The 13,346-nt window shown below is 34.7% G+C and overlaps 1 pseudogene; it reads right to left on the bottom strand.

Moving 5' to 3' along the window:
* Positions 1-489: 489 nt before the first annotated feature.
* LOC149152708 (uncharacterized) overlaps positions 490-13,346 on the bottom strand; it is a 36,906-nt pseudogene continuing 24,049 nt past the window's right edge.

Here is a 13,346-nt window from a genome sequence, read left to right as displayed (position 1 = left end):
AACCAAACATTTTCATGCATTGTTAATCCATAGTCTTGGCCCTTTTGGTCTAATTTTTGTATATTTTATTCATTCACATAGTAGAATCGCTTAACACTTTAGGCAAGATGGGTTGGAAAGTTACTTTTGGCGAGTTGGTTTTGAAAGTTAAAATGGAATTTTTAGCTTGATTCAAGGATCTAACCATGGGAAAATGTGACTAGTGGATTCTTCTTTTTTGTGGACCTAATAAATGCTCTTTATTGTCAAAAAATACAATTCCCATTTACGCATTGCAAATTCATCACAAGAATTTCTTTGCATTTCTGAGGAAATAATTAACTTCGATGTAGAAGCTCCATTTAAAGTTGTCAAATCACCAGAATCTATAGCTACCTCTTTACCTTTGTTTATGCAATCTCCTTCCTGTTCACTATTTACCACTTCATTGATGGAAAGGCTATAAGACCTATTATCTTATTTTAGTTTTTTAGTGGATTGTAGTCCTTCTCATATGCACCTATACAAAGGTAAATTCTCAATAATATTCTGTAAGTTTTCATCGCTTCTGCTTGCTGCAAGACCAATATTTTGGTAAAACTTGAAACCATGTCCTATAAGTTGTCTTTAGATGAAATTAATTAACGATGGAGGCATGAAATCTAGCTTGATATTCAAATTTACTATCATAGCAAAGTAACTTTGTGTTGAGTGAAATTTTTGCAAGGAAAAACCTCCCATCAAATCCATGTGAACTGTTTTATTTGCTGAAGGAATGTCTTCATAACTGAATCCATGAATGTTCTCGTCTATTTCTTACAAATATGATACTTACTTGAGAAGCACAATGACAATATCCTCCTCAAAATATCCTTGTGAAGAATAACGAAAAACATATTCCCAACTAGAAGCAAGCCACGATAATTTCACCCATACAAGATATAATTCTTCTCTTATATGGATTATTTTCAAACAACGGGATTTTATAACCTTGAATGTTTGCATTGTTAATTGAAGCCACCATTTTTTATATAGACTTAACTCCATGTTAACACATACATAGTTATCAAGGGGGGCATCTATATAACCTTCTACAAGTAATGTGTGAAATGGAGCACCTTGAGGACCTTATTGATACAATACACACAGTTGGTCAGTATCTTGTTTCAACTTTCATCCATTAGTCTTGGACTTTTCTGAATCATATTCCGAAGCACTCCTCAACATTTCAAGAGAATCCCAAACCTTAGCTAAGTGTTTTTCTACTAAAATTTTGATATTATTCTTTCATTTATCATCCCTTCTAGTTTGATCTCCCCTCATTTACAATTCTTGTTTTGCTATTGCTCATATGATTGTAAAGTCTCCCCATTAGATAGTCCATCATTTTCATACTTGATATCTCTTTTCCAAGACATTCTTGGAGTTTCTCCCCCCTTGAGATGTTACTTCTCTAACATGGACATCAACAAGACTCTTCTTCACTTTCATGAGCAGCTCCCCTTGAGGCCATGATGACTTCATTGCATCATTAAAGTCACTAAATACTCCTTTTTCTTCATCTTACACACTTTAGTGGGATGCATTATTTTGTCTACATTTCTTTTTGACTCATTGTTTGGTCTGCTTTGATTTTCTTCCACATTCTATCTAAAGCTCTTTAGGGTGTATGGGAGCTTGCAGTCTTTAGTCATATGGCCAAGGTTGCTACACAAATAGTACCTTATATGGCTAAGAAATGGAACAAATGATGTGTGCCTTCTTGAGACATTTCTACTCTTCTTTACATACATTTTTCATTCAATAGATTTATGTCCAAGTCCATTACACAGATAACAATAACAATAGAAATTATTTGCGTACCTAGTGGATTATTGTCATTTTTTTTTTCTTTCTTGAGGGGACTTCATCATTTGCTACAACTTCTACTGATTAGCCTTGATTTTATTTCTCTTACATATTGTTGCTACATGTCTAGGTTCATAGCAAGAAAAACACTTGACATATTTCAAGGAAGCAAAGAATATCCTTTGAGATATTCCAAATTTTCTCAACTCATCTCTAGGAGTGAATGATCTTTTTGTAAAGATCATTTTCTTCGACTCATTCTTTCATTTTGATTATGTTACTTTCCTTTGTTTGTTTCATTGATAATCATGTTGCTTTTCTCTTCTCCTATATGTCTTTTTAGAGTTACTCCATTGTATCTATGGTTGCCTTTGATATATTGCACGTCTCTAGATTCTTTGTGGAGAGAACCACCTCTTCTAGTTGTTTACACAATCTATTCTTTTCATCTAAGTCACTGATATTTGGGCAATCACAACATGTAATCTTTTGTTGAAAATAGCAACAAGAAATGATAAAAATAGAAATGTTATAAATAGCATTGCTATAGATAGCATTTCAGGATATATTCCAATTTCAATTTGTCCTTGAATTAAAATTGAGAGTTAAAATTCGAATTTAGTCTCACCAACTGTTTGGAAAATAATTAATTAATTCATCTTGAGTTAATTAGTTGGTAAAATTCAAACATGAATTCTTTGTGAAGAAATGCAACAGTTATCCCTTTGATTGAGGAAGTTATCCCTTAATTAAGGAGATAAGAATGAGTTGTATTTGAGTTGTAATTAGTTAGCTCAGTTAACTGAGTTAAGTCCAATTAAATTAGTTCCAAACAATTTGAGGAACTAATTGTGAGTTCAGTCAGTTAATGCAAGCATGCATGCAACTAGTGTACTCCAGATAACTGAGGATTCTCTCATAAATAACTCATGCATGTCAGTTCATACAAAGACCCAGTTGAGATTAAAGGCAGGGATAGTGTACTATCCCTTGCTAGAATTTTCCTATAAGAAAATCTCTTGCATGCAGAAGGAATTCATTCCATGAGGATTGCGCAGTTTTTCAATGTGTTAGAGCAGTGTGTGAAATAAGAATCACACAGGTTACAGCTGGATCACCCAGGAGAAATAGCACAAGGAAATAGGAGGCTTGGAGGACTAAAGGAAGGCATATGTGTTGTCTATTCTGTCTATGAGCAGCAGTGAAGGATTGTACTGAGAGCTGGATAGCTTGTGAGCTAAAGCTTTGTGTAATCCTGAGATATTTCCACTTGTATGATAATACAGATAGCGAGGTTTTTATCTGAGGCTTTCCCCAGAGTATTATTCTGTGTTTCATGTACGATTGAATCTTCTTCTCTGTTATATGTGTTCTGTTTGATCTTGCTCAAAATTGATTAAGCTTCCAAAAGTTTGATTGTAGAAGTAGATTAAGTAGTTTTCTTTAGTACATTGCATAATCAGTTTATTCTACAGTGAGAATTTCTACATGGTATCAGAGCAAAGGTGATCAAAGCAGAGAATAGTATACAAATATGGGAGAAGTTCAAAGTTTGAAGTTATTGATTGTAGGTACAAAATCGATTTCGTATACATCTCAAAGTTCACCGATGGCGTTCAATGTCTTGAGACTCGAGTATGCCCTGGATGGCAGCTCGAATTGCATAGCATGGAAGGATCGCATGCAAGCGGTATTAGAGGAAAATGGTTTGAAGGACTTCATTGATCAAGAAGTCCCCAATCCAGCAGCAGCTAATGCCCAAGAATTGGCGGAATGGAAGAAATGTGTGGCGAGAGTGAGGAGGATTCTTCTGGAGGGAGTTCGAGACCATATTGTCTCAAGTCTCCATGGGAAGGAGACTCCGTTTTCAATGTGGAAGACATGAAAGATCTATATCAGAATAGTAGTGACCAGATGAAGCTAGCGCTGAAGGACAAGCTTTAGAAAATCAAGTGTGAAAAGGGCAACACAATCTCTACATATCTGAACAAGCTCACCTCCTGCAGAGATGAGCTTGGAAGTGTAGGAATCATGATAGTTGATGATGATATGGTTATTCTTTCTCTCCTTAGTCTTCCTAAGAGCTGGCATAGCTACCAAGACTCAATGAATGGAAGATACAAACTGCCAAATTGGGAATGGTTGTGGTCGGATCCGATGCAACAGGAGATCAGGAAAAGCACCAGAGATGGTTCTTCATCTAAGCATGATGATGAATAAAATCTAGCCTTAGCAAGTAAGGCGAGGAAAGGGAAAGGGAAGGCTTCCCATTCCAAATCAAGTTCTTCCCATGGAGGGAAGAAGATTGACAAATATAAAGTGAGATGCTTTAATTGTCATGAGGTGGGTCATTATGCAAATAATTATCCATTGAAGAAATCCAAGAAGGGATCCTTAGAAGGATTTGAAGGTGAGGCATTGGCCTCTCAATTCGAATTTGATTTTACCCTCATCGCATGCATGGTTTCATCGATGATGGGTTGTGGTTGGTTTCTTGATAGTGGAGCCTCATTCCACATGACCAGCGACAAGAGTTTGTTCAGTACCTTGGAGGAGAAAGACCTCCAGATGCACAAAGAGATGGGTAATGATGAAAGGTATAGTGTTTCAAGAGTGGGAATGGTTACTTTTCAAAGGGAGCATGGAGCTCTCATTACCTTGACAGATGTGAAGTATGTGCCTAGATTGAAGAAGAACTTGGTATCGATCACGATGTTGGAGGACAAAAGCTACGATGTTGTCTTTAGTAAGGGAAATGTTTTCCTTAGACACATCACCACGATATAGGTGAAGCAGATCGGTTCACGATTCAAGAACCTGTATGCTCTTAAGGTTCAAGATGCATGAAAAGCCTTGAGGAGCAAGGAAAATGTTGGATACTTGGTGGTTGAGAGGGAGAGTAAATTACCTCTCAATATGCAGCCCCAGAAGAAGTCTCGGACAATTGTGGAGGAGCCACAATTGGAGATACTGAGAGGAGACCGAGTGGAGGCTTCCACTCATGCAGAGACCTCCAGTAGGGGGAAATTTCGCGCCAAGTGGGCAGAAGGATCACATGCAGCCATACCTCCAGGTGTGAGGTGTGGCAATGTGAAGTGATAGTCCCAAGAAGTCTGAAATAGGGGTAGGATCCTTGAGGTACCCAGCCTCTCTGATTAGACCTTGCTACAGGAGCCCCAACAAGGAGTAGAAGGACTGGCTGAGTGGGTAGAGATAGATGCGGATGGAGCGGAAGAGGGAGGTTTAGCATCAGAGGGTGTTTCTAGCTCAACAGGGAGGTCAGTTGGGAGATTAGTTACTTACTTCTCAGTAGCTGAGTTGTAGTGCAGCATTGGGCAACACAATGGAACATGATGAGAGGAGGTGCAGTGCGGATGCAGTGCTGGGAGATAGGAACAGAAGCAGCACAGATGTAGCAGGAGGAATCAGTGTGATTGATGCAATCTAAGATCAAAGTGACAGAGGCTAGAGCAGTCAAACACTGAATAGCACAGAGGTGCAGAGTTTTCAGTCGATAGAAGCAATAGCAGTTAGAGACTTTGATGACAGAGGCATCATTCTGATTCAAGTTGGATATTTTTTTGTTCCTGAAATTGCTGGAGCAACAACACTTGAGAGAAGTGCTGCATGCAGAACATTCCAAAGTTTAGGATCAGGTTCGAGTTGAATTCCTTTCTTGTTGAGAGGGAGTGTTGAAAATAGAAACAAGAAATGCTATAAATAGCATTGCAATAGATAGCATTTCAGGATCTTTTCCAATTTTAATTTGTCCTTGAATTAAAATTCGAATTTAGTCTCACTAGCTGTTTGAAAAATAATTAATTAATTCATCTTGAGTTAATTAGTTGGTAAAATTCAAACATGAATTCTTTGTGAAGACATGCAACAGTTATCCCTTTGATTGAGGAAGTTATCCCTTAATTAAGGAGATAAGGATGAGTTGTAATTAGTTAACTCAGTTAACTGAGTTAAGTCCAGTTAAATTAGTTCCAAACAGTTTGAGGAACTAATTGTGAGTTCAGTCAGTTAATGCATGCATGCATGCAACTAGTGTACTCTAGATAACTAAGGATTCTCTCATAAATAACTCATGCATGTCAATTCATACAAAGACCCAATTGAGATTAAAGGTAGGGACAGTGTAATATCAGTTGCTAGAATTTTCCTATAAGAAAATCTCTTGCATGCAGAAGGAATTCATTCCTTGAGGATTGCACAGTTTTACAATGTGTTAGAGCAGTGTGTAAGGTGAGAATCACACAGGTTATAGCCGAATCACCCAGGAGAAACAACACAAGGAAATAGGAGGCTTGGAGGACTGAAGTAAGGCATATGTGTTGTCTATTTTGTCTATGAGCAGCAGTGAGGGATTGTACTGAGAGCTGGATATTTTATGAGCTAAAGCTTTGTGTAATCCTGAGATATTTCCACTTGTATGATAATACAGATAGTGGGGTTTTTAGCTGAGGCTTTCCCCAAAGTATTCTTCTATGTTTCATGTGTGATTGAATCTTCTTCTCTGTTATATGTGTTCTGTTTGATCTTGCTCAAAATTGATTAAGCTTCTGCAAGTTTGATTGTAGAAGTAGATTAAGTATTTTGCTTTAGTACATTGCATAATCAGTTTAATCTCCAGTGAGAATTTCTACATCTTTCACATTGTTCTTCTTTCTCATTTATTTGATTGCCCATCACTTCTTCTACTCTCCTTGATTCTTCAAGTTGTGTCTTTAGGTTCATAATTTCCTCCTTGAACTCATATTCTGTTTTGTCACATATATGCGATAATTACCTTTGGTCTATGTTTTCATTTGCAAGTCTTTCTATTTCAACCAATGTTGAGTCAAGCATAGCTTGATGTTCATCTGTCTTTTCTTCATGAGAATCAGGTAAATTCACATTAGCAGGACAAATCTTGTTTGAGTTAACAGTTTCTTTTTTACATGAATTTTTATTCTTCGTCTTTTTCTTCTCCTTTTATGTATTGTTACTACTAGTCTTTCCTTCATGCATGAGCTGCAACCTATCCTAGATTTCTTTTGAAAAATTTATATCTATCATTGTCGCAAGATCCTTATTGTGAAGGTTATCATAAATTGTACATTTTTCCTAAGAATCCCACTGTTGTTCTTCTGTTGAGGAGGAATATTTATATTATCCACCACATACTAGCTTCCATACATTATGTCCATAACCTACTAGTGCAAATTTTACCTTTTCTCTCCATTCATGAAAATTTGCAGTGTTTATCACATGTGCACTTTGATAGTCCATGACTCAACAAAGTCTACCTTCTTCTTTTTAGGCTGATACAAGAGGAACCTACTTTGGTACCAATTTATGGAAACTTCATTAAGAGGAGCGGGGGGGGATTGTGAATCAATTTAGTACATTCATGGACATAAATTTCTTTGGTTTTAGTTGATTAAATGAATTATTAAATGAGCGGCTTAACACATTATGAATATAAAATTTAATATGTGAACCATAAGTAATATGTAAACCAAAACATCACATCAAAAAATAATAGCAACACATATGGACACAAGATATAAGTGGAAACCCATAAAGGGAGAAAAACACAACTTTGTTATTGTTGTGATGCAAAGGCAAGCTCTTACTCCCTTATTACATCTAATTTTTTGAAGGCTCCAACCTACAGGAGATTGCTACCTCAATTCTTCTGCAAGCTTCAACTTGCAAGGAAGCTGCAAATCCCACAGATTTTCTACAAGCTACAATCTACAAGAGGCTCCTACCATAATAGGCTCAAACTTGTTCTTTATCAAGGTTCAACTTGAAATGAGACCATAATCCCCTAATACATAAAGAAAACAATGTGTTGGTTACCTAGTCTATAAATATTCATACTTCCATCTTGGTTTATGCTTCTTCTTCCCCTCAAATCTCCTTCATATATGCTCTATATGTGACAGGTAACTAACAACTCAATCAACTCTTACATTCTCAAACTCTCTAATAATTCATGTTTTCTGAAAGTGCATAAATTTTATAAAGATGGTTTACTGGTTGTTTACCCTCCATTCATGAATAGTAAGTGAAAATTCTACCTCTTTTCATTCCAAGGTTGTCTCTTAGTTTCCTTTCAACATTTTAATATTAAAAATACATAAAATGAATTTCAACACATGCATCAATATAGTCCACCTTTAAATATTAAAACATCCAAAGTCCTAATTAGCTTTTAATGAGCTTCATACATAAATTATATTCAAGCCATAGCCTTGCATCATAACAGTCCTCATGCCTTTGCCTTTGCTTTGTAACATCACATGCTTTTCCTTTGTCTTTTCCTTGCATCAAAACTTGGTCTTTCAACACTGATTTTTGCAACATATTTGCAAACATTTCTCACAATCAACAAGTACAATGTATCAAGTCATAACTAGCATCAACAACCTCAGCAACATTTTCCATTACCCTTTGCATCACAATTTCTTCATGTATCAACATCATCAAGACATTAATCAACAATATAGCATCATCACAAACTTCAAGCATCAACGCAAACATACCTAAATTCAACAATATCTCCATTCAACTAAGCCATACCATTGCATATCTTTGTTCTATCTTATTGCTCATACCTCCTCACATTTTTGTGAAGCATCACAAGCATAAAAAGCTCAACACAAGCCCAACCCCTTCATTAACAACACCTACAATGTATAATTAACCTTACAACATAATGTACAAATAAACATCATATATGTAAGAAAAACATCCGCTCTCCAATGCCATATCTTTGTTATCTTGTTGCTACTCCTTTGATGTTCCTTTTCCATACATCACAACAATGTCCTTCAACATAGCTTCTACAACATAAGTGTCAACACCTTGCACCCAAGCATACCTTGTCGTTGCTCCTTTTCCATTAATGGAAACAATGCCAACACTCTTACCATCATGTATTCAAAGGTTGTTTCGATTTTTGAATTGATTGGCATTATCTTCCTTGGAAGAGAAATATGATTGACATTCTCAAGGCCAAGAATGTCTCACATATTTTTAATGATGTGACCAAGCAACCCATTGATGCCAAAGAATTAGTTGTATGGGAGGAGTGTTGTGAACAAGCAAGAGGCCTCATTGGGTAAACTATCGCAAATAGTATACAAGTGCATATTTAAGTTGAATATAATCTTATTGAGGTATGAAAAAATATATTTCCTCCATATGAAAAGATTGGTGATTTTTTTTCTTATTATTTGGAGAAGAAAAGACATGATCTTAATCCCAAATATTTGAAATAATACAATATTTTCTTTCTAAGTTAAAAAATTATAATGAGAATCCTAATGATTGTTTAAAACATTACAATAAAATCGATATAACCCTCATTATTCTTGTAGAAGAAAAGTTACCCTCAATTTATGATATGATCATACAAATTCAAAATAAGGCTAATGAAATGTCTAATGGATTTGTGAAACTTACCTATGAATAGTTTTGTAAAGGGTTGAATTGTCAGTGTGACAAGTTGATTCCAGCATTGGGAAAGTTCATTTGGAATGCATTAAGAAGAATCCATTTAAAGGTTCTCACAAGAAGAAAAAAAATCTCATGATGCTAGTACTTCCTATCAAACCTCTAATTGTGCTCCTACAAATGCTTTGAAGAACAAAGTATGGAAACCTTGCAAGCATTATGGAAAAACCATTCACACGAAAAAGTATTTCTATAAGAGGAAGAACAAACAACAAAAATCCAAGAAGAAAGCCTCGAAGGAACAACAGGTGGATCTTGGTGCCTATTCTTTTCAATTAGGTAACTTTTCATATTTTGTGGAATCAATTATGGATTAAAGCTCTAAATCACATTAATGGTATTTCTTCTTTATTTGTGTCTTATCACAACAACAAAAGCATAGCTCATAAAATTTCTATAAGTGATGACAAACAACAGTCAAATAGTTGTTTTTGGTAATATTCAAGTGCTCTAAATCACATTAATGGCATTTCTTCATTATTCATGTCTTATCACAACAACAAAAGCATAGCTCATAAAATTTCTATAAGTGATGATAAACAACAGTCAAATAGTTGTTTTTGGTAATATTCAAGTTCCCAGTGGTATACTAGAAGATTTTGTTCATGTTCAAGGCATTCCCATCAACCTCATTTATGTTTACCATGCTTTTCATAAAGGTTATAAGTTTGAATCATGCTTGATAGATATGTTATGAAAGATATCAAGAACAAATTTAAAATTATTTTATCAGGTTTGACTTAGGTCTATTTAAGATCATTGGTTTACTCCACTTAGTAAACCACCCTTCTATTCCTATTTTGCACATGCTGACAAACAAAGTAAGTTGTGGAATAAATGATTAGGTCATCTGAACTAGGATAAACCACAAATTTATCTAAAATGGTACTTGGATCACCTACGATTTCTTCCAATAAAAAAGGTATGTGAAGGTTGTGTCCTTATGTTGTCATGTATGCAACAACCCCCATTATTTTCAAAATAATTAGGGACCCTACCTAAATTTTTCATTTTCGCTTGCTTATTGTCCTATGTAAAGTTTTAAAAGTCTTGTTTTTTACATTTTGTTCAAAATTAACCATTTTCTTTGATTTTATGAAGTTTTGTGTTTAAATTTAAGGTTGATATTCATGGATCTACCTAACTGGCATTCGCCCTATCCATCCATGCAACACTCTTTTACTTCCTTGAAGGCCCAGATAGTTGAATTACCCTTATCAATTCATAAATGAAACTGATCAGATGTTGAATTCCATTATAGTAAATTCTTTGTGTATCTACCCATCCAAGCTAGTTTAAAGCACAGTTCTCCTACACCCTATCAATACCCAAATACCTGGATATTTGCCCATCTAGGCTCGCATGATGATCAATAAGCTCCATAACCTCTACCCCACAGATTACCAAACATCCTGTTTAAAGTCGTTCAAACTAATAATTAAGTTCTTAATCATAATATTATCAACGAATAATGAAAATCCTCCCATCCAACCATTTTCTCAAATGTAAGCTCTATACATGCCCCACACCCCGGATGATCGTGTCCCAATTTTTTTTTAGACATGGTTTAAACTAATTAAGGAAATTAATTATGTTTAAGATGTAATCTAGGTACATCTGATATTTGGCTTCCTTTGATAAACATTACTTGTTGTGTTCACTAGACCCCAGATGCCTGAATCATAACATTGAAACACACGTAAATGTGAATGAGGTAAGAAGGCATATTTAAACCATGATACCTTAATAAGTTGATTCAGTTTTAAATTAGTTTTCCTACAATTTTTATAATGGTTAGTTTACTACACAATTTTCTTAATTTTTGGAGTTCTCATATTTTTTAAACTTGTCTGTGCAGTGGAATGGGAAAGCAAATAAGGATCAAGATAGATCCCATGAAAATTGGACCTGGTTTGATTCTATTGAATGAAAACTTGTCTAATAGTCGCTTGGGCATCCTCGATAACATTTTTTAACACCTAAACTTTCAATTTATGAATTTGATTTCATTCGTTCAATATATTACTATTGACATAGATATTTTGTTTAATTAGAGCAATAAACAATATTTGTTTTTTACAAATATTTTACTCTATATATGCAACTCTCTTCAATGAAGGAGGGGTCACTTTGATGAATTTGCATTTAATAGAAACTGGTATTATTTATTAGTTATTTTGATCAACTTTGAATACCAAAGGAGATTTTCAAAAAAAAAAATTTCTTCAGTGAATCCTATATGTGATATATTACTATATGCATTTGTGATTTCAGTTGAATATGAAATTCAGATTTGATGAATTGCTTCCTTTTTTCATGAATGTCAATATACTCAATATAATTTTATAATTGAAAAAGTACAAGTTCTTATTAATTAGCTTGGGTATTATTTCCATTCCATAAATTAATTATCATTCTATCTAAGGTTCATGCTTCAGATTGAATTATATTATCACCAGTGATATAGATTAGTTTTATTTATTTGTTAAGAGTAGGATTTAGTATTTATAACTAATATTTTGAAATAAACATAAAAATAACAAAACCCATATTACTTTGATGCTCTTGTATTATAATATATTTTATCAGGTAGCCTACTTGAGCCCACTTATCAATCGTGAAGAACTATTGTTTTCAACATCTGTGGTTTCCTAAAGAAACTTGCATTTGGGTGGTTCTCTCCCTCCTCCCTGTTGATAACAACAAGTTTAAAAAACACCAATACAATAGGAGTTAAGCTTAGATAGATATAATAATATGTATTTTTAATAATTAGGATTAGAATAGTAATAATAGTAGTTAGTTATATATTTACTTGGGTTAGTGTAGGTTAGTTTAAGACACGACAATTAGGCCAAATATTGATGAGTGCCACCGCACCAAATGAGTAAGGGTCTAATTGGGGCCATGATCGAGTGGTAACCCCACGTTGAAGGCTATAATTTCCCACCTGTCAACAATTGGTTCTAGAAGAAGGACATCAAATATCGAATGGCACATAGATCCTCTCGTAAAATCAAATTTCATTCACATATACAACATAGTAAACTCTTAGTAGCCCCTTAATTCCATGTGTATTTAATGTAGAATCTCTAGATTTGAACACCTGTAGTGTTCTATCTAGGGTACTAGACTAGACCATATTTATTATCGACCAGGATGCGTAAGCTTAGAGGCATACGTCTAAAGTATATAGACATAAAGGATTATTAGCTAAGTGGTTATGATGTAGGTCACAGAACTTCTTTACGGAAGATTGGGGTATGTTACCTATCATCCAAACACTTAGGTCACTCTGCTAATATACCTGATTACAACACTGTCATTAAATTCATTTACCAAATTAAACACTGTGTATCACTGCAAACCAAGATTTCAATCTCCTTACAGAGACATTATACATAAAACCCTTGTTTAGCAAATACCCAGCATTCACTAATATTCATACAAGATAAAAATATACAGAGATCATAAACAGATTTTGAAATGAAAACAAAGTTCATGACATTGCTTTAAAGGACAACAAAGGGATCGAATCCCTTACAGGATACAATTCACGATCTCAGTGATGGACTGTTCAAGCATTATCACAAACACAAACCATATGCATTCGATTGACATCAACAACCAATCTTAACTATTGAAATCGGAAACCAATCTTAATTACTGTGCATGTCATGTAATACCCTAAGTTGCGAATAAAAAGGAAATGACAGTATACCAGTTTAACGCAGGGCCCGTCCGCATTCCAGAGGTATACTGGACTATATTCAACCGGTTATCAAATCAACGCAACAAGACAAGGGTTGTGACTGTAACTGTGTTCTTGATATTAAGTTCAAACTCTGTTTCAAATGATACAACGATTACACATACGTTGATTACACCGGACTGTATTTACATATGTCTTTTTTACAACCCTTACATTTCGAAAACGAATGTACATTCATGATATGGCTGTTGCCGCTTTTACCATGTCGATATTTTTAAAATGTTTCCATCCTAAACTG

This window comes from Pinus tabuliformis, chromosome 9, assembly GCF_031772625.1.
Source record: "Pinus tabuliformis cultivar Carrire ecotype Pingquan chromosome 9, CPIR1, whole genome shotgun sequence".
NCBI lineage: Eukaryota > Viridiplantae > Streptophyta > Pinopsida > Pinales > Pinaceae > Pinus > Pinus tabuliformis.
This window is presented reverse-complemented; position numbering and strand designations above follow the sequence as displayed.